Here is a 24,505-nt window from a genome sequence, read left to right on the forward strand (position 1 = left end):
TCCTACTAAAATCTGGGACAAGAAAAGGATGCCCACTATCACCATTCCTATTCAACATAGTCCTGGAAGTCCTAGCCACAGCAGTCAGACAAGAGAAAGAAATAAAAGGGATCCAAATTGGAAAAGAAGAGGTAAAAGTGTCATTATATGCTGATGACATGTTACTATATGTAGAAAACCCTAAAAGGCCCACACAAAAGCTACTAGAGCTGATTGAAGAATTCAGCAAGGTAGCAGGTTACAAAATTAACGTTCAAAAATCAGTTGCATTTCTTTACACTAACGATAAATCAACAGAAGAAAGTAAAGAAACAACCCCCTTTAAAATAGCACCCAAAGTAATAAAATATCTGGGAATAAATCTAACCAAGGAGGTGAAAGAATTATACACAGAAAACTATAAACCATTGATGAGGGAAATTAAAGAAGACTTTAAAAAATGGAAAGATATTCCATGCTCTTGGATTGGAAGAATCAATATTGTTAAAATGGTCACACTGCCCAAGGCAATCTACAGATTTAATGCAATCCCTATCCAATTACCCAGGACATATTTCACAGAACTAGAAAAAATCATAATAAAATTCATATGGAACCATCAAAGACCTAGAATTGCCAAAGCATTACTGAAGAGAAAGAAAGAGGCTGGAGGAATAACTCTCCCAGACTTCAGACAATACTATAGAGCTACAGTCATCAAGACAGCATGGTATTGGTACCAAAACAGACATATAGACCAATGGAACAGAATAGAGAGCCCAGAAATGAACCCACAAACTTTTGGTCAACTCATCTTTGACAAAGGAGGCAAGAATATACATTGGAATAAAGACAGTCTCTTCAGCAAATGGTGTTGGGCAAAACTGGACAGCAGCATGTAAAACAATGAAGCTAGAACACTCCCTTACACCATATACAAAAATCAACTCAAAATGGATTAAAGACTTAAACATAAGACAAGATACAATAAACCTCCTAGAGGAAAACATAGGCAAAACATTATCTGACATACATTTAAAAAATTTTCTCCTAGAAGAAATAAAAGCAAGAATAAACAAATGGGACCTAATGAAACTTACAAGCTTCTGCACAGCAAAGGAAACCAGAATTAAAACAAGAAGAAAACCTACGGAATGGGAGAAAATTTTTGCAAGTGAAACCGACAAAGGCTTGATCTCCAGAATATATAAGCAGCTCATACGACTCAATAAGAAAAAAATAAACAACCCAATCCAAAAATGGGCAGAAGACCTAAACAAGCAATTCTCCAAGGAAGACATACAAATGATCAAAAAGCACATGAAAAAATGCTCAATATCACTAATTATCAGAGAAATGCAAATCAAAACTACAATGACGTATCACCTCACACCAGTCAGAATGGCCGTCATTCAAAAATCCACAAATGACAAATGCTGGAAAGGCTGTGGAGAAAGGGGAGCCCTCCTACACTGCTGGTGGGAATGCAGTTTGGTGCAGCCACTGTGGAAAACAGCGTGGAGATTCCTCAAAAGACTAGGAATAGACTTACCATATGACCCAGGAATCCCACTCCTGGGCTTGTATCCAGAAGGAAGCCCTACTTCAGGATGACACCTGCACCCCAATGTTCATAGCAGCACTATTTACAATAGCCAAAACATGGAAACAGCCTAAATGTCCATCAACATGTGACTGGATAAAGAAGAAGGTGGTATATTTATACAATGGAATACTACTTCAGCCATAAAACCCGACAACATAATGCCATTTGCAGCAACATGGATGCTCCTGGAGAATGTCATTCTAAGTGAAGTAAGCCAGAAAGAGAAAGAAAAATACCATATGAGATCGCTCATATGTGGAATCTAAAAAACAAAAACAAAAACAAACAAACAAATAAAAACAAAGCGTAAATAAAGGACAGAAATAGACTCACAGACAGAGAATACAGACTTGTGGTTACCAGAGGGGTGGAGAGTGAGAAGGAATAGACTGGTATTTCAAAATTGTAGAATGGACTGCACTGTATAGCGCAGGGAAATATACACAAGATGTTGTGGTGGCTCGCAGAGAAAAAAATGTGACAATGAGTGTGTATATGTCCATGAATGACTGGAAGATTGTGCTGGACTGCTGGTATTTGACACAGCATTGTAAAATGATTATAAATCAATAAAAAATGTTTAAAAAAAAAGTTTATGTGTGTGTATATATATATATGTGTGTGTGTGTGTGTGTGTGTCTATGTATCTTATAACCAAGTGCATATTTATAGGATAAAATATCCCTTTATATGAAGATAATTTAAAGTTATAACTTCTATTGTCATCCTTTGAATTTTATATACGTACATATATTATTCTGTACTTTATACTACTTTTATCTTTTTGACTAATGAATTTTTATAAATTGAAGTTGATACAAATTACCATAATAAGTTTAAATATTTCATCTTCTATTTAATTGTCACAAATTGGCCAGTGAGGGCCGTTTTAAGATGGCTTCAGCACATCTGACAACTTTGAAAGTATCCTAAATGTCAAGCAGTGACAAGAGAGTTCCCACCAAGCCTTTTTCCTACGCAAAGCAGTGAAATCAAGTTTCCTACAAGGAGCCCTAATCACTTTTCATTGATATTAGTGATAAATGAAAATAACATCTGAATTATTTTGGAGGGATGTTCGTGAGAATTTTTCCCAGACTAAAGTGTAGCTATTCTATGAAAATACTTTTAGAAATGATGGAGCTGGAAGATATTTCTTTTTGTAAGTGATTTCCAGCCAAGTTTTCCACATTGCAACATACACCTTTCCTACAGTGTGAGACTTCGTAGACACCAAGGATATTCTCATGCCTTGACAGTATGTCCTCAGTTCCTTTTAGACTTCAGGTTGTTATACTCTTAACACTGCATTTCGTTGTCAATTAGAAATTTAGATTTATGTCAATTTAGAATTATAAATAAATGACATGATATTAATCAGGGGCAGCAGAGGTAAAGATTTTGTAAGAACTGAGTTACATCTTTATATTCTTTCCAAACTCTCACTTCTAACTGAAGTTTCAATGTGGAGCAACCAAGCCCAGTATATCACAGAATAAATCAGCCTTTCTAGGCTTACTTGCTGCAATTCCTCAGGCATACATTTATAGGAACATGAGTTGACACTTTCATCTCCCAGCCCCAGTTTCCAAAGCTAGAGTTCTTGAAATCATTCTTTCTCCCGCATTAACTTTATTCCCCACATCCAATGTGTTGTCAGGTTCTCTTACTTATACTTCCTGGATATTGTTAGAATCCACCCTCTTCAAGGTCATTACTGTCACTGCCCGTGATCAGTGACATTTCTCCTCTCATTTATTGCATTATCCTCCTAGCTTGTCTCCATTCCTTAAGCTTTGACCCTCCCCTGCAATTCCTTTGCGGGCTGCTGTCAGTCATTTTTATAGAAATGAACACATGCTGCAGTTTTATTTCTTAAAATGCTTCCATGGTTTTCTACTACATTTAGAATAAAACTCAAATGCCCAAGCATGGCATAGGAAACACTTCATTCTCCTAATAGTCTCTTAAGCCTTTCTTGACATGTACATTGCTTGCTAAACTGAAGACACTTTTTCAAAATTGTCACTTATTTTCCCCTGAATCACAACCTCTGTCTTAAATGTTTTTGCTAAACTAATTTTTTCTTCCCCTGGGGAAATTTATATATAATTTCCCCAGGGGAAGAAAAAATTAGTATATATATATATATATGAGTCCAAAAGAGAAACGTAGTATGAAGTACAGAATTAAAAGGGTGACAATAGTAGAAGAGTTATTTTAAATTATTTTTACATAAAGGGGCATTTTATCCTATAAATATGCACTTGGTTATGAAACATACAGACATGCGCATATACATAGACACATATACAAATAAACTTTTATAAACTGAAAAGTACAAACACTAAAATGATCTGAATATATATACACTTTTTTTAAGGAGGTTACCTACTGCTTCTGTAGGTAGGTAGAATAATGCTTCCTCACCTCCCAAGATACCCATGTCCTAATTTCCAGACCTATGTTACCTAATGTGGCAAAAGGATTTACAGATGGAATTAAGGCTAAGGACATTGGGGGAAGGATGTGATCCCACATTACCTGGTTAGGCCCAGTCTAATCAAATGAATCCCTTAAAGGGGAGGAGGAAGACAGAAGACTGAGTCAGAAAGAGGTGACGTGAGGGGAACTGGACCTCCTGTTGCTGGCTTTGAGGGGAAAAGGAGGAGGCTAGAAGCCAAGAACTGTGGCAGCCAAGAGAAGTTAGGAATGGGCCTTAACTTACAGTCAGCAAGAAAATAGGGACATTAGTCCAGCAGTTGTAAGGAGCTGAATTCTGGCAATAATACAGTTGCACAAGGAGATGGATTTTCCTCTTGGAGCCTCCAGAAAGGAATACAGCCCTACCGATATCTTGATAACCCATGCAAGACTTCTGACCTATAGAACTGTAAGGATATCCTTTGTATGTACTCCACCAGCAATTAGGATTATCCTTATTAAAACATTCATCGTACAGTATTATGATGTCAGTTGACTTGTCACTGTCTCCAGTAGACAGCACTCCTAGTTGGCACAGTCGAGATTCCTGTCAATTTACAGAATGCCTGGAACATAGTAAACATTCAATAAATGACAGAAAAATTAATGTAAAAATATAACACAATACATACATTTAATTTATCTTCTGTACTTTATTATTAAGATATTCTTAGATGTTTGATTATTAAATTATCTTCTTCCCCTTTGTTTCTTTCTCTTTTATCTTATTTTCATTTTCTAGATTCTTTTTTCCCCACTCTTCCTTTCTCTTATCACATCTGCCTCTTTCCACAAAAAATACTTCCATATCTTCCAGATACCAATAGATTTGGCCATTGAATACTTAAAATTGTTTTCACAAGAACAAAAAAGAAACACAGCTCAGTGCAAGTATATTAAATTTGACAACTTAATGTAACTTATTGACAACAAAATTATAGCTGATTTTTATAAACCATTGACAAATAGATGATACTGAGCACAAAAATCATGGGACCAAGCAAGGTACTATCATATTTCTATTTGAAATTAGATCATGATAAATAAATGGGAGAAATATCTATAGATTACCTTTGAAGTGACAACTATGCACAGTATCTTACTGCAACTAATTTTTAAAACTTTTTAAATTCCATAGAACTGTAAGTTTACAAGTAAATCCTATTAATAAAGCATTGGTTAAGAACTCAACATCCTTATGTGATTATAATTTTCTATATGTGAGCATTATATTACTTATTTTTAGGAATCCTAAGTTTTCAATTGCATTTTCAATTAATGTTAGGTTAATTGTAATACAGTCTTAGAAATTGGTCTGACTTTGATCTGTACTCATTACATGAGTACCTTGAAATGCAGAAAGGACCTCGGAAGAGAGAGAGAAAGAGCGCGAAGAAAAGCATGGTATAAATAATAGTGTGTCTCTGTCTTGCCATCCTAGAGAAGTGTTGTTACAAATATCACAATACTTCCATGCCAAGCTGTACACTTGTCCTCTCATTTCCCCTGTCTCAGCATTATTTAAAACTGAGATGGAAGAGAGATACTATTTTTACATCTAACTAAATGATGTTCACTTTGGCAGCCCATTCCCATAAAACTGATCATAATATTTATTTTTATTTTCTTTTTGAATGATACATTAGTATTTCTCTCCCAGCAGTTAGACAATGGTGGAACATTTGATAAAATGATATTTAGGAGAATACACGTTAGTTTTAAGTAAGCAGCTCCTGTTGGATTGGTCTCCTTATTTTCAATATACTGCTTCAATATATATATTCACTATATTCAATACACTGCTTCTTCAGATTTTCAAATTGCTGTATATAATCTAGCCCACCAGACAATGAGCACTTTGATGGCCTAAGTTGTGCTTTAGTCAACAGAACATGTTTTACTTCTTTTTCTACATTTTTAATCACAGTGTTCAACTACTGAGAAGGAGTCCCCACCATACTTCTTCTTCTTTTTTTTTTTTTTTTTTTTTTTTTTTTTTTTGCTTCTTTGCCTCTTACTCCCTTGTCATGGAACAGGCTTCAGTTCCTCTGGAAACAAATTCAAAATAATGTTTATCTGTTAGTTTTGGTGGGTTTTTTTTTTCTTTCTGTCCTCCTATTACTCAGAATTTTTTATTTTGTATGCCTTTTGTAACACTTACATTTTCCCTTGTGATTATAGAATTTCTTGCCTATAAATTCTTGTTGAACTAATATTTACTCAAATATGATGATCTTTATACATTACATTTGTTTGGAAAGTCCTTTTCTCTTTTTTTCCCCCAAAGCAATACTCTTTTAGGCTTACTTAATAATAATGACTATTTAAGGACTCACTAACAAAAAGCATGTAGTTTTCCAGTGATTCACACTTGAAGTCCTATGGTAGATGTTAGTAAAATATTCCTACTTCAACCAAAAAGATGGAGTTGTTTTGAACTTACAAACCACATTTATTTGGGTTACTCATTTTTCTTTATATCAAAATAAAAATGATTAATTACTATTAATTTTTATAAAATAATATTTGCAAAAGGAATCTTATCTAAACATATAGCAAAATACCATACATTACTTCTAAAATAAACTACATTCTCAGCTGAGTGAATGTTTCTGATATTTACAAATGGTCAATTGTATGTGTATCTATCTAGTTAACCCCTTTTTATTAGCAATAGCAATAGTAAGCATAAACTTACTAAACTGTGTAAGTTTATGTTTTGTTCCCTTCCTTATCCAGTCGCCAAAAATTAGATTTGCACATGTTGAGGATAAGCAACCTATATTTATTACAGTTGATACAAATGCAACTTTTGGTTATTAAAAAATAAGGCATGGAAACTCTTTCTGAAAATCTGCTATAATAATGAATCATTAATTCTTGAATGCATCAATAAGGATACCACAAAAAAGAAATTTATTGAGAATCAAAATGAGTTTTGACCTGGAAACAATGTTAACTGTAAAGCAAATCAGGTTGAAGTATTAGTTTTGCAAGCTCCGAGCACACATTTATTAAGTAATACCACCTATATTACATATAGTGCTGTCTTTCACCTTTATATCCTATTCAATATAGAGCTAGCAAAGCAGAAATAGATCAATGTAAGGAGGGCTAATTTAATGACATAACACTGGCCAAAATTACTCAGATATATATATATATATCTGTGTGTATATATATATACACACACCAAAGAGAAGTTGATAATATTTAGATTCCTAAGAAGCAGATTCTTAAAAGGTAATAGCCAATGTCAAAATATGTAATAAATCAAGAAGCCCAGAAAATACCCAGGTATTATTTAGACAACTAATTACTTGGTTCTTGACAAGACAATAGATAGTGGCATGGATGACACGATAAGCAAAAGAAAAGGAGTTAAAACTGGAGAGTGGTTGTCAAGCTAGGAAATGAAAAAGTGATGGGAGAGACTATGAATGGGAGAAATATTAGAGGAACAAGGGGATTAGAAAGCAGCTGGCAAAATCTTAAGGAACAATATTTAAAATATGAATTAAATATTGGAACTAGCATTCATGACATTAGATTGTTCTTAGATCTAAAATCTAAAATACCTGGTATGACTCAAAGAGTCCTAAAATGTCTGGATCTTTTACCCATTTTACCCTTGCATGCTGTATGCTCACCTCCAAACCCTCCATCCTCAGTTCTCATCCCCTTGACTCCAATTCCTAATCTACACAAACACTGTTATTTTTATTCTTCAGTATACTCAAATAGTTAATCTTTCAGAGGTTCCAGTCATTCACAAGGATCTAGACATTGAGATTTATTGAGATTTCATCATCTCACTCACATGGTATCTAAGTTTCTCACATAGAAGAACACAGGAAATTTTAACAGCGTTAGAAATACTCTGGTCTCTCCACGAAGACCAGCTCAGAGGGCTGTCCTTAGGTATTGAATTTCTATCCAATAGGCCTGCTCATTGAACCCTAGTGTTTAATAAATGAAGTCTACATAGACAGTGGGGTTGCCCATTCATACTTAACTTGGCCATATTGAATACATAGTGATGAAATGTGGTTGTCCATAACATTTAAAGAGCAATGTCATATCTGTTATTGTCAGAAGCCCTGTTGCCTTTGTAGGGGCAGAAAACCGTTTCCTTTCTCCCTTCTAGTTTCTTTGGCTGGTCTAATAATTAAATTGATATAAAGTAGATTAGAAGAAGAAAAACAAATTTAGTTGTGTATGTACAGGAGTCCCATAAACATATGAGACACAAAGAAGTGACAAAAGCAGGCAGCTTTTATACCTTTTAGAAAAAGAAACAATAAATTTGCTATGAATTGAATAGACGAAGAAGTTTGGAATCAGGGTAGTAAATTAGGAAAAAGTAACACGATTGTTTATATAGCCTTCTTGGCCCTAAATTCCCTATTTCTAGTGATTAAGGATGACTTCTACCTCCTGTACAGTGAGAGTACCTTCCCCATGGGAAATTTACTTCTTGTTTGAAAGGGGACAAAGGAAGGTTTGAGTGTCCTTCTTGCACTGGCTGTTACTTAAGCAACTTTAACTTAAAATAACTGATATGCCAAAATGGCGTATTTGAGAGTGTCATATCCTGCCCCCGTTCACCTTCATAGATGAAATCTTATTGTCCTAGAATATTCCACTTTCTTGACTGTTTGAATCCCTGTTTGCTTTATCAGCCTACCTACAATACAGCATCATTATCTCCAAATTGTGTCATTGCATTCCAGGTGTTCACATGTGACCATATATGATGCTCATTAATTAAATACCCAGAGACTTCTGTGAATTACCAAATGCTTCATTCACTGTGATTCATTTGAAACATTTCCATCATAATTGCTTCATTAACCAAGCTTCTACACTTGTGATTTTTTTTTTTCATTTGTTCCCTGGAAGTGTTTACTGACTCATTGCAAATTAATTATGTCTGAAAATGATTCATCAAACACTGAATTGAAGACAGTCCTTTTTAATAAGACATTGGCTACTTCTGTTGGTTGCTAGTTATTTGACAAAGGTATTGTCATCAGACTATCACCCTAGACTTGCACTTTCTTACTAATCATTAGAAGTGTGAACTTCACTACACCTGAGCTCACAGACTTGTCTGGGGGTGTATTTTTATGACCTTTGGAGTACTGTATAACTTTTTCAGACCTCAGCTTTCCTTGTCTGTAAATAGAACATAAGTGTGAGCAAATGTTTAGGCTTACAGTGAATATTAATGAAATAATGCATGTAAAGCGCTTCATCCATTCCTGTCACATGAATGTTCTACAAATAAGCGATTACTACTTTTATTTTACTACCACTGCTGCTGTTGCTAATATTTCTGTTATTACTGCTGCTAACACTTTACTAAAATATGCTTTTAACTTAATTTTGCTAACTTGTCTATTTCACATCAATCATGATACCATTTGGTGATACTGTGTAAGGCCATGTAATTAAAGGCAATGGAAGTATGAGAAAAAGAATGATCAACATGGATATTCTTGGCAGAAGTAAATTAAGGAATTATTTGTTCATTTTGACATCTTACATTAATTCATTCAATCATCCCTTTATTCAAGTGAGAGACACTATGTGATATATGTCTTACAGTATGTGTAGGAGTGAAAAAAATTAATAAGGAATGGTTGCTAATTAAAGATGCTTACATCAGATTTCTTTGATCTATTAATTATCATTGAAGCCTTTGGAATATAGATCAGACATATTTTAAAATTATTGGTAAGGAAGACTGATTCTTATTGGGCCCTTGTATTCTCTTGGTGATAACAAGAGTACAGTTTAATGTGGATGAAAAATTAAAGTTATAACTTACTTATAATCAAATTGTTATAATAATATTAATCATTGAATCTATTTTCAGAGGTTGAGTGACTATATACTCAGAGCTATAATATATAGTATATAGTTTATGCTCCCTTTAAAATTCTAAAATATGTCTTTTATATAAATGTAAATTCATATTTCACAATAGTCTTTTCTCACTTTGTCTCTGGCCCAATGTAAATAATGCATGATGACACATTGTTCCTGTAGAATAAAAACAGAAGAAGAATCTTAGATATTACCCATTTAGGGGACAGTTTCTCCAGTGCTTATGACAAAGTTATAGCTAATGTTAATTGTTGTCTTGGTTACAGTAATTCCTTTTAAAGTCCCATACAGCTTATGTTGTAATTGTTGCTAGTTGAAAGAATGCTCACATAACATCAGTCACATATATCTATAAAAAGAAAATATTTGCTTGACCATGTTTGGGATATTTAACTATTTCTCACAGAGAGTCATTTATCACACAGACAAGATATGTGTGCAGATGTGTGTGTGTGTATACATATAAACAGAAAACTTGGAATTTTATATTTATATGTAGGCACATATTTTCATTGGTATAATGTTTTTGTACATATACATAATAATTTGGAAAAATGAATCAAAAATAGTTATAAAATTATATCATTCTGTTTTTTTATGAAATATTTTTCTAAATTTATTACCCAACAAAGTCATTAAATAAGTGCTTAACTAGTAGTCAATAAAACAATGTTCTCAGTTGAAGTATAATTTACAAGTGTGCATTTGATTCCTCCAAATTATTCAGAGCATTCAAGAGATAAATATGACGTTCAGATTGACCCTGTTGATAGATTATAACCAACACAGGTCCCCAGATATATCAAGAATGGAGTGAAGATCTGTACACACATTAAAGCTTTATGCATCAACGGTATTGTATTTATTGCCTGGAGAGTGTGAAAGTACTTACGTATAACGTAAAATCCAAATATGTAATTTTCACAAAGATAAAGATTCTTACAAACTGAAATACTAAACTTTTTGTGCTCCTGTTGGTTAAATCATCAAGAGGAATAAAAGACACTTTGTTGCAAGGAAATACTGCAAAATTCTGCATTCTGGAAATTTACAAAGCAATAAAATGTAGAGATGAAAAAAGGAATATTTTGGAGAAGTAATAGAGATGGTAGTAGTATCTCTATTACTGTGGTAATAGATATGGTGGTAGAGATATGGCAGTAGAGGAGATAAGTACTTAGAATAAGAAAAAAGAAATTAGAGAACCCCTAGTGGGGATCTTTAAAACCTCAAGGACATCCAGAACCTTATGAGACCCAAGAGTCTTTGAAATCCCCAAAATGAGAATCACCATGCCAAGCCTAACTCATGTATCCAGGGAACAGAGAGAAGACAAAAGACTGAGGCTTCATCCAATGAAGCATTGGAAAGTCCAAGTTACCTATCATTCAAAAACCTTAATGATACATGATGGTTTACTTCACATATAGTTCAGCACTGTTTTATCTTTTCAATATAGTAAAACTGTCTGTTTTCAAGAAAGCATCCTCAGATAAGAATTAAAGCCAACTCTAGAAAAAAAGATCAGAGGGTTACTGTGGTTAATACAGTTGTTAATATAAATAAAGAATGTATTTATTGTCCTCCATCTACACTTTTGGTAATGCTTTTCTTTGTCATTTTAAATCAGTCTTCATTAGAAAGTTAAACATTACTGTTGGAAAACACCTTAAAAACAGATAAATGATAGAAAAATGTTTTGGGTGTTTAAAAATGTTAAAAGTCATAGTTGTGAAACATTCATTAAAGGAACTTATGTCTACTTCTGTCAGTTTACTGAACAATTTTACACTGAGAACAAAAATGGTCTATTTTCGTAGAGCTTTCAAAATTCCAAATAGTGGGTAAAATTAGAGTATTAAAATAGTTGAACAGTTGAAGCCCTCTGGATCTGACTGTGACAGAGTAATGGTTATCAGACTACCTCTTCCTCCAGTTCAGTCTGCGTTAATAGTTAAAACATCTGTACCAGGCATTGGACTGCAGTCAACCAGGGTGAAGAGCTTTGGAAGAAGGAAAGATTACGAACTGTGACCCATGTCCATATAGCTGTTTTCCTGAGGGCATTTTCCAAACTGCAGCAGAGTAAAATAGCACTGTTTGAGTCTATAATCAGTGAAAATACCTTTAAAAATGAAGGTGAAATAATGATGTTTCCAATCTCCCAAAGAAAAACTTAAAAGGATTTGAAGCTGTATACCTTTCCTACAAGAAAAATGACCCCCTGATAAAATCAAGTAACTTTAAGAAAGAAGTAAAAACATCAGAAACAGTAAATACGTGGGTGAGCAGAAATCCATACTGATACGATAAAACCACATTAATACGATTGTGGGAATGGCATATGTAAAGTAAAATATGCTATAAAATAGCAAAAATGGGATGAGAAGAGTGAATAAGTTAAACTGGGACGTTTCTTGCCTTTAGGGGAAGTGATAAAGTACCAATTTAAAGTATATTGCAGGACATCATTGATGCATGTTGAAAGTGGTAACATAACTAATGAAAATAATAAAGAACAGAGCATCTGAAAATGTAACGGGAGAAAAGTTTAACAATATATTACAACTAAATAATAAATAATAATAATAAATAACCCAAGGTAAGATAATAATCTGTTATAGGAGAAAAACTGAATAATTTAAGAGGAAGAAAGAGGGTGAAATACAAGTACAAAAGCATATTGAATTATTAGAAAACAAATAGCAAGGTGATTGACTGAAGCCTATTATGTCAGTGTTTTTACTGAACACAAGTGCTCTGGCAAGTAAAAAAAAAAAGCATGTAAGGAGAGACTTCTCTGAAAAGACTATTAACAATAGAGGGTAACAACTGCAGATGAGGAGACATTCTAAGAGAAAGGAAAGTTTCAGGGAAGGGTTGAGGTGAGCAAAGCTTTTATATGCAGATACCCTGGGAGGGTGGCTGTGGAAATGAAAAAAAGTTTCAGTCCCCCTAAAACAGAGGGGGCTAAAACATAACAAGCTGTCAAATGTTCTGATAACAGGAAAGATGAAGCAGCAAATGCTTCTTTGTGATTGAGCACAAAGAATGGAGGTGGAAAACTCGGGACAAAGCTATCATTTGGGGAAGTTCATGACCTAGGTGTCCTAGTCAAGCCAGCCTACAGATATGTCAAAAACAAAGTATGATCATCCATGTCAATTCTAAACAATACAATTAAAGGAGAATACAATTATTTTTTTTACAACAAACACAAATTTTATACTATTAACACGACAGAACTACATATAAGGAAATAGAAACTTTGTATGTAAAAGAATGCAAAAGTAAATACTATGCACACACTAAGAAATCAAAAGTGGTTTGGGTATACATTAATATAAAAAAATTAGACTTGAAGGCAAGAAATGTTACAAGAGATAAAGAGTAATAGTTTGCATTGATAGAGGAAGTTATTATAATTTAAAAGGGTATACAATTAATTTTATTGCATATACATTTGCAATAAATTAATTGAGAGAGAGAGAGAAAAATAAATCCAAAATCATATATCATATCCAAAGATATTAACATATTTTCTCAATAACCAATAGATCAAAATGTATCAGCAATGATGTAGAAGATTTGAATAACAAAAATTAACTCACTGGAAATATTTGGCATATCCAACAATTGCAATAATTCATACTTTTAAATTATACATAAAACAATGATTAAAATAGATGACATTATGAAAATAAACATTCAATAAATTTCAAAGGCTTAAAGTAAGACAGAGAATTTTCTCTCAACACATTAAGACTCATTAATGTTAAAGCTATTAGAAGATAGTTAGAAACTAAGCAATACATCACTAAATAGTCCATGAAGTTAAAGAAAATAGTAATTTCAGTAGCTTTTAAAAAACCTCTTGACTTGAATGATACTGAAAACATAATAGTCTGAAAACTTCAGAACTGTGATTCAAGTATTATACAGAGGGAAATTTACAGCTTTAAATGCATTCATAAAAAGGGAACAAACAATATAAATCAATGATCTACACTTGAAGGTTCAGCTCTGACATTTAGAAGAATTGAAAGTCATAACTCCCACTCTTACAAAAAAGAGATAAGCAAACTGAAAGTCAATGGCTTGGACAGATCAGAGAACTGAGCTTGTAGGACATACCATCAACTTGAAAACTGGAGAGACAAGTAAATGTAGAATCATAGCCAAGATTGACTTACTTCAAACAGAAAGCTTTGAAGCCATAAACTAATAAGAAAATGTAAATGGTAATTTTGGTAAATTGCCAGGGTATGAGTTTTGGACCAACTTAAGAGTGAGAAACATCTGTGGCCACAGTCTTGAGACAGGGCATCCTTTTGTGGATTTTACATCAATGACACATCATGTTAGTATGGCAAAGTGCAAAAAAAGAAATCTCTCATGACTCTGGCAAGGGTAGGGGAAATATGGCAAGAGCATTCTTCAACAGAAACCTACTTCCAAAGTATAAGGACCTTATCCAGCCTGGTGGAATAGCATCAATTAAAAATCGATCCAAGTGTATAACCATTACAACAGACAAAAAAGAAAAATCATAATATCATATCAGTTGATAAAGAGAAATCATTTGACAAAAATCCAACAGTAGTCGAATGATAACTCTCAGGAAATGATGAAGAGAGGGGAACTTCCACAAATTGATTTTTAAAACATCTTAAAAAAAAACAAAATAAACACTATAGCTGACATATAATGAATGGTGAGAAACTGGACACTTTCCTGTTAAGATTGGGAACAAGACAAGGTTGCCCTCTCTCACCATTCCTGTTTAAAATCATGCTAGATGTACTAGATACAGCAATAAGACAAGAAAGGGAAATAAAATGTATATTGAGTGGAAGTAAATAAAACTATTTGTTCACAGATGAAATGATTTTTCACGTAGAATAGCTTAAAAATAGTTTTTAAAACCTACAGTTTAACAGAACAAAATGTTGTATAGCAAGGTTGAATGATATAAAACTTATACATAAAAATAAATAATAAAAATAAATTGCTTTTTTATGTACCAGCAATAAGTAACAGAAATTTTAAGTTAACAAAAGATATATTACAGTTGCACCAAACAGGAGAAATTATTAGATATAAATCTAACAAATTGTGTATACTATCTATATGCAGAAAATTAGAAAACTCTGATGAAATAAGTTTTAAAATGTCTAAATAATTAGAGAGACATCCTGCTTTCATGTACTGGAAGACTCCATATTGTTAAAAGGTCAGTTCTTCCCAACTTCATCTTTAGATTTGATGCAGCATCAAAATCCTAGCAAAATATTTCAGAGGTACTAATAAAGTGATTCTAAAATATTTATGAAGAGGCTATAATCTGTAATAGCCAAAACAATAGTGAAGAAGAAGAACAAAGTTGGAGGATTTACACTGCCCAATTTCAAGACTTATCACATTGTCAGGTTTAATGTAACTTTATGCTTTTGGTGAAAGAATAGACACACAGATCAGAAGAATGGAAATAGGGCTACAAAAGAGACCCACACATGTAACACCATAAATATTTGACAAAAGCACCAAGACAATGCAAAAGAAAAAACAATAGTGTTTTTTAACAAGTGGTGATGGAACAATTTGGTATCCATATAGAAAAAAATGAACCTATAATCAGGTCTTACAGTTTTTACAAAAATTAGCTCAGAATGAATCATCAGCTTCCTAAACTGAAACTCAAAAACCACTAAACTTCTAGAAGAAAACATAAAGGGAAATTTGCATGCCTTTGTGTTTGGTGATGCTTTCTAGATAACGATACCAGAAGCATGATCTATGAAAGTAAAAACTGATAGCCTTAATTTTATTAAAATTAAAATCTTTTACTCTGTGAAAGACATTGTTATGAGAATAAAAAGATGATCCACATATTGGGAGAAAATATTTTCAAAACATATTTTTGATAAAGGATTTGTATCCCCCCAAAAAAGGGAAAACACAAACCTTAAGACTCAACAATAAGTAAACAAAAACTCAATTTAAAATGGGGAAAGATCCAAAGGGATACTTTATCAAAGAAGATACACTTATAGAAAATAGAGATGTGAAAACCTGCTTGCCTGTTTCGTCATTAGAGAATTGCAATTAAAATACCAATAATTTATCCTAAAAACCTATTGACTAAAATCCCAAAATTAACAATACTTATTGCTGGCAAGGAAATAGAAAACAGTAACACTGATTTATTGCTGGAAGGAATGCAGACAGTGCATTACAAGAGAATTTGCAAGTCATGAAAAGGTAAGCGTATACATAGGCTTACCGTCATATCTGGCAGGCCTTCCTCTAGGTGTTTTCCCTACTGACTTAAAAATACATATCACAAAAATCTGCACACAAATATTTATAGGAGCTTTACTTGTAATTACCAGAAACTAATGGGAAGCAGTAAAATGGCCTTCAATGGGTGTGTATGTAAACTGTGATAAAGCCATACAATGGAATAATTGGTGATAAAAATACATTATCAAACTATAAAAATACATAGGTAAGTCAATCATTAATGTTTATTGCCAAATGAAGGAAAATAGTCTAAAATGTGTACATTTTGTAGGATTACAATTACATAATATTCTGGAAAAAGCAAAACTAGAGAGAAAGTAAAATGATTATTAGTTGCCATGTGTTTAGGAGTATTAAGGGAAGAATGAATAGGTGAATCACAGGGGATATTTTAAGATGAAACTGTTCCATAAGATACTGTAGTGAGGGCTACATGAGATTATACGTTTGTCAAACCCCATAGAACTGTACAGCACAAAGAACAAACCTTAAAATATGCTAATGATGTAAGAATAAACTATGGATTTTAATTAATAGTAATGCATCAATATTGCTTTATTAATCATAACAAATATTCCACACTAATTACTACATTAAAAAAGAGGTAAACTGGGTGCAGAGTATACAGGAGCTCTCTGTACTATTTTAATGATTTTTCTATAGCCCTAAACTGGTATAATAAGTGAATTCATTCTGCTTAAAAAAAATCAGTGATGTAAACATCCAGGGTATGAAGCAAATAAATAAATAAATAATAAAGCAAAAATAGTAAATGAGAATAATAGTATAAAAGCAAAATTCAATAAGATAGCAACCAGAAATGTGGTAGAGAAAGTCAACAGTATAAAAGATGGTTTTTGAAAAATACTAATAAAATAGAAAACTCTAGAAAGATGAATAAGGTAACAGAGTGAGAAACCTCAGATTACAATACTGTGAATAAAAAAGGAACATTACTTCAGATTTTAAATGTATAGAGAGAATAATTTGAGCATGTTGCAATAACTTATGAAACTAAATTTTAAAATTTTATTTTATATGAACAAATTCTTTCTGAAAACACAATATAATAAATTTTAAGAGAGAAACAGATACAAATGTTTTCACAAAGATTACTCCAAGTACACTTGGCTTCACAAATAAGTGTTTTTGAAACATTTAAGGAAGAGATACTAGCGATCTTATTCACTGTTCCCATCTATAGAATGACAACTACAATCCAATTTTTCTCAAAAGCACATTGCAAATTCTAAACGAAAGTAGCAGAAATAATCCAGTGATATACAGAAAAGATTAACGTTAAGAAGTACAATGTATTCTAGAAATAGAAGGTTGTTTTCACATTTAAATTTTAGTTAATATTTTCCACATTAAAGAAGAAAACAATATAATTATCTTACATGCGTTTGATAAATTTTGAGACACATCCCTCATTTTACCACAAGAATAAGAAACTTCCTCAATTTGATATGGTGTACACATAAAAAATATATAGATACTATTTAATATTTTGCTCCTGAGTGAGAAAAATGGTTGTCCATTATCACCACATCTAGTAACTATTTCACTGTGGGTCTTAAGAAATATAATAAACCAAGACAAAAAATAACCCAAAAGTTTATAGAAAATCTCTCCCTCCACAAAGAAGCCACTACAAACAAATCATAAGAAGTAATGACTGAATTTAGTTTGATACAGGTAAATATACCTTGTCAATTACAAAGCAGTTTAAACTAGCACTAAAAAAATGGATATAAAATTTAAATAAGTAACTATTTGTTACAGTACCTAAAACATTAAACACCTAGGGTTGAGTCCAGTAAACATATTATAAATGTACAGAATCTCTATATTCAAAATTATACTTTCATTTAAAGAAAGTTTAAATACATGGAAGATTATTTCAAGTTCATGGACTGGCACTAATAAAATGTCATTTCTCCCCAAATTTCACAAGATCCTATTCCATCCCAATAAAAATTCCAGTTGTATTTTTTTATTTTTTGGAAATTGAAAATATGATTCTAATGTGTAGCTAGGAATGCAGATATCTAAAAGAACCAATGTAATTTTGAAAGTGGAGGATATATGTTACCACTTACCAAGACTTTCTATAAATATATGGTAATTCAGACAATGTCATGTTGGCTCAAGGACAAATGATCCAATCAGATAGAATACAGAGTCTAATTAAAAACCCACACATTAATTTTTAACTGATTTCTGACAATCTCCACTTTGATTTTTGACAAGGGCTCCAATAATTTTAACAAAGGCAAATTTCCTAGGGGGGAAAAAGTTCTTTTCAATCAATTGGATATCCATGAAGGAAAAAAATCTTAATCCACTTCTTTCAAATAAGCACAAATTAATTTTGTTGATGCATAAACTTAAATGTTAAATCTAAAGTGATCAAACTTCTAGAATAAAATGTAAGAATATCGTCATTAAGTTGGTCTATGCACAGATTGATTAAATAGTACATAGGAGGCAGTAACTAAAACAAAACATTGAAAAACTGTTCTTCATTAAAATTTTAAAACTTCTGATTTTCAAAAGACCTGATCATTAATGAGAGTGATAAGAAAATCACACCCACACACAGGAACATTCTTACAAATCAGTAAGTAAAAGATGGGTTAAAGAATTGAACAATTAATTCACAAGAAAATAATAGAAAAAACTTATGGAAATGTTTCATCATCACTATTCATCACAGAAGTGCAAATTAATGTCACAATTTATAATTAATACATACCCCATCAGAATGTCTACTAAATAAAACTGAAAGTACCAAGAATTATTTAGGATGTAGAGTAACAGAGAAGCTACTAAATTCCTGGTGAGAATAAAAATTTGTAAAATCATGAATAAAATGTTTTGTTAGTATCTATTTGAAAAAAAAATTGGCAGTACCCATCCATACACTTAGAATCAGTAATTATATTTCTTAGTATATGCCTAATTGAAATGCACCAAAACAGATGGATTGAAGTTTTATTCCTAATAGCCCCAAATTTGTAATAAGGCACATGTTCAGTAGCAGTAGCGTGAGTAAATCATGGTATCTTTCTACCTTGGAATTCTGTACAGAGATGAAAACGTTTAAACTAGTCGTGTATATTTATGAATAAAGCTCACAGATAAAATGTTGGTGCATGAAGTGAGGTATAAAAGTGTGTTATATGATTCCATTTATATTAAGTCAAGAACTGACAAAACTAATCTATGGTGTTTGTTAGAAGTCAGATGGTGTTTACAAGTTGGGTGTGATCTTGACCGGCACATGGCTTGAGGGAGCCTTCTTGGGTAGCAGTTACACAGTCTTGATCTAAGTAGTGGTTACATGAGCTACAAATTCTAAATATATAGATTTTATGTGTGTCTACCTCCAAAAAAGGAAAATAGGAATAGTTGACCATCTTTGCCTACACCTGTTGTACGATGCATGTTATAAAATAATGCCTTTGACAGTTGGAAAGTATCCTCATTCTACAGTTCACAGAGTAAATTATGTATTCTATAAAACACAGATTAATGCACCATTGTGAACTCCATTTATTCTTGATTAGTTTCCTTTTTCCACTATAGTGTAATATTATGTTAAAACAATAAAATATTTTAGGCAAGCATACAATTTACTTTAAGAAGGAAATTAGCATCATCTTCCATTGTTATCCTATCCACTAGTATCTTACTCAGAGTATAGTATTATAAAAAAGATTTTAATGAAGTGTAAAATTTCAAGGTTATAAGATCATCAAGATAATAAGAACTACATCAAATCAATGAATAGTACCTATATCAGACTGGAATACCTTGAATAATAAAAATATAATTATTTTCCATAGGATTACACTAGAAATTCTGTTAATATGTGGAAATTACACGATATGGAAATAAAATTCACTAACCTAATAGTAGAAGGAATTCTATCCTAGCTTTTGGAAACTGTTGGAAAATAATACGGAGAGTGCCAATTGTGTGTCAGGCACTATACTTTATCCTAGAAAAATAATGTATCACTTTTTGTAGTAATAATTATGGTACGTATCATTATCCTTTCCATAGATAGGTAAGCTGAATTAAAAATTAGTGCCTGCATTTAAAAGAAACCCCCAGACTTTTATGTATAATGAATGACATATGGAGGGAATTTATCCTGCAGTCATTATACACAAGTTCCAAACCTATTACAACATTAGCAGTGTGATTATTAATATTGTTTCCACCAGGAATTCTTCCCAAAATGGCATATTTTGGAGAAATTAAATTTTAAAATTTTGGCACATTTTTATTAAAAGTAATGTTTTCTACTTCCGGTAAGTCTGTGCAATTTGGAGCAAGCCAAAATATCAGAGAATAAGTCTTAATTTTCTTTTTAATTATACTTCATCAGAAAAAATGTAAATTTAAATTGGAATGTAGATAAAAATTTTATTCACATTGTGGTCAAGAACAGAGAACATTCTTAGCTTCTAATATTTGATAGAATGCAGTAAACACCATTTTCCTTAAGGGGTTCCAAATAAGGGACAAGAGAAAACTGCTAGAGTATTATTTTTTTTTTTTTTTTGCATTTATCCTTAGTTGTCTCCTTATAGTTCTTTCCTAGACATTTCTTTGCTATTAAGACTCCAGATTGGTTCATAATCCCCCATTTTGCCATATCTTTCAAAAGTGCTCTGCCTCTCTTCAGAATTTTTTTTTTTTCCTGCCAAAAATAGTGGTCTTATTTCTCTTAGTGAATGATCGTTTTAGGCACGGGAATCTGACAGAATTGTAGCAATTCAGAAGTACAGAAAAGTTCAAAGAAAGCAATCTATGAAGGATTTTTTGTTGTTGTTCCTGAAGGAGATAAAAGACAGGGATGTTCTTTTATCTGCTTCTTGATCCTGTCCTCTGCATGTGACACCTTGAAATGGTTCTGCAGTCTTAGGACTGCTTGTTGGGAATGCATGTGCTGAGGAGGGCAGAACTGAGGACCACGTTCTTATTTAGCAGCGGAATCAACCACACCTGGAATTGTTCTCCTCCAGACTTGTTGCTTTTGGATTTTCTGTAACTTGCAGCTGCAAACATCGTAACTGTTATTTTTCATTTCTTATATTGTAAAGGACTACAAAACGAATCTTTGCCAATTATAGAGTCGATTCTAAGCATTTAATTTAGCATACTATAAATACAGTAAAAATATTGTTAACATTTGCTATAACTGGGAAGAGAGTCAAAAGGGATCAGATCAGAAAATCACTTTGGTGGGTTCTCCTCACGGAATGGGAGCATGGTCCCTGTCCTCAACAAGATCCAAGGCGAACAGTCTCAAAACAGCACCAGAGATATTATGATCAGCTTATGCACATTGGTATTTTGTGAACACAGACAAATATACTTACACTCAGATGTTCAAAAAATTATGTGAGTATACTTAAATTAGTTATTAACAAACGTAAACATGGAAATTGTTAAAATTTAACTTCTTATAAAACTACCCTGGACTATGGTACATTCGAAGATCCAGCTTAAGAATGCTGAGGATAATGAAGTACTCAGTCTTTACATGACTTCAGTAGAGAAAGCAGAATTGCCAGTACAGTGCTCTCTTTTATCACGTTGGAGGTAGTGTGAAGGCTCGAGGCACAGAAAAGGAAATGTCAAAAAGAAGCTTGGCAGAAGTTTTGCGAAGAGTATTTAAAAGTGACATATAACTCTTTGTGATTCCATGTTGTGTGCAAATGAGCAGAAGAATGTTTTTACTGGCCTAGCTAGAGGTGGGAGTGTGTGTGTGTGTGTGTGTGTGTGTACATACATCATACACACACTGATTCTGTGGAACCCAAGTTTATAAATTTCATAAAAATTTAATACTGTGAATTCCTTCTGAGAAACCTGAAGATGTGTCTGCCCTGAACCTTGGGCCCCACAGGGCTGAGGCTGCTTAAAGGCTGTGCCCGTTAGCCAGGATATGTACTTCCTCTGCTGTTGGCCGCAGGCCTCACTATTTATCCCTTCTTAAGACATTAAAATCAATGATCAGCTATTACTTACTTTCATACCCAAACCAGCTGAACTCAGTAGGGTTGATGGCCTGGTGCATATCCGTGAAGTGCTTCCAACTTTGGCCTTGGTCTCTTCAGACTGACACTTTCAGTGAACTCACCACAGAGACTTTAATTTTGTGTTTGGTCTTTGGCACTTTGTCTATTTATATTTTGAGTCTTACTTACCTCACTCTGGCTCTGTTCAGGACCCCAGAACACAATTCTTTTCCAGTATCAGCCTCTTTCTGAATTCTGAATGCAGTGTTCAGGCCAGGAATTTGTAGCACATTTTGATACTACTTTTTAAAAATGAAGCGTTGTGTTTTGTTTGAGCACTATTTTCAGTGCAAGCTAAACACTATAAGGAGCTCCATTTTTGAAACAGGACACTAAATCTTTATGGGTTGAGGGAGAAAAAGAAGATAGTCAAAGTGAGTTATTTGTTAATGGGAATAGTAGCTTCTAAGACTAATTATACAGCTTACTCCAGCATCCCTGTCATCATTTTTCCTTTATACTGCTAACTTTTATTGATTTTTGGTTTTTAATTTCAATTTGTAGCACACTTGGGTTCCTTTAGAAATTATTTTATTGGTAGAAGGCATTTTATGGAAAAGACCTGCCTCACATGTAAAATACCAATTTTTATCAGTGGTTCACATATGCTTTCAACTATGTTTCATCTTTTGCTGTAAGTCAGATGAGTAAAGGAATTTATAACTAAATATATACTATTGGTATAGCTATAAGAATTCAGTTATTTATTCAGCGTATGTTTACTGAGCTTCTCCTTTGTGAATTGCTGGAATTACTGAAGAGAAGTGAAATATAGCAGCAGTAAGAATTTATAATATAACATGATACAATATGTTGTGGTGCTTTTACTCTTAAGGCATTCCCTAAATGTTAAATAATTTGCATGAAATTTCTCTATTATTATTAATGGCTAGATAAAGTAATTGCAAAATTATAGTCAAGTTTGTGAAAACTAAGTTAAACAAACCAAATTATAATCTAATTTCAAACAAAATGAATGCATAAATAATTCCCTACTTCCTGGGTAGGATAGCCCCACATATAGTCTCTATTCCAAAAAAAAAAAAAATTTAGCCATAACTTCTAAGAATTACTCTTTTTTTCTTTTCCCCAATAAATGTTCTCATCATTTCTTTTATGCACCATTTCCTATACTTAAATGGACACATTTAATTTCTGTCTCCCTGTCCCTCTCCTTCCCCTCTGCTCCTTTTCCTCCTCCTCTTTTTCTTTTTCTCCTTCTTTCCCTTCCTCCTCTTTCTACCCCTGCTTCTTTTCCTCTTCTTCTTCTTGCTTTATCACCGTGCTCTAAGACTGGTATCACAAATATTGGTGTGCTGTTCAGTGACCTCACCCTTCCAAAGAAAACGTAGTCCTCAAAGAAGGTTTAGCTGAGTATCAGGTGAAGAACAATCAATCAACATGACTAGCCAAAGAGATGTTAAGAAGGGATGATAGTTATTTATGTATTTAATTTAAAAGCACAGTTACCTGAAATTGATGTTGATGATAGAGTCTTACAATTTGGTCTAATGCTGCTTTTTGGGGGGTTTATAGAAAAATGATTCCATCATTATTTACAAAAACTGTGGACTCTTAAAAAGGTGTACCTTCATTTTACAAAATTCATAGCTGTGTGTGTGTGTGTGTACACATTTAATGTTAACTCATCTCCAAATTTTGGAGAAAAAATTACCAGCATGGGCAAGAAATGTAAAGGTTGTTCAAGAGCATATTTGCATGAACCATAAGGAAATATTTAGTTGCTCATATGGAGATGGTTTCAAAATAGGTAACCGTGAAACAGCATTCATAACATGTTCCAGTGTAAAAGGGAGCATGGCTGGAAAGCCAGGCCACAGAAAAGAAAGCAGGGACACACAAGGAGCCACTTACCTGCTTACCAGTTATTACCAGACGTGTGGCCTGAGTTATCATAAACTCTGAGCGTTCTGGCTACTAAAGTTTGTTGTTTTTTGTTTGCTTGTTTAAGACGTAAAAGAAGAAAGAATCAGTATACTTAAGCTAGAAGCAACTTTACTTGTTACAAACAAAAGTTACATTAATGATGAGAGCTAATGAGTAAAAGAGGAATCTGAAAAAAGGGACAAAGATGACAGTAGAGGGCACCTGTACACCTCAGGGTGCAAATAGAGAAGGACAA

Source organism: Camelus ferus, chromosome 14 (assembly GCF_009834535.1).
Source record: "Camelus ferus isolate YT-003-E chromosome 14, BCGSAC_Cfer_1.0, whole genome shotgun sequence".
Lineage (NCBI taxonomy): Eukaryota > Metazoa > Chordata > Mammalia > Artiodactyla > Camelidae > Camelus > Camelus ferus.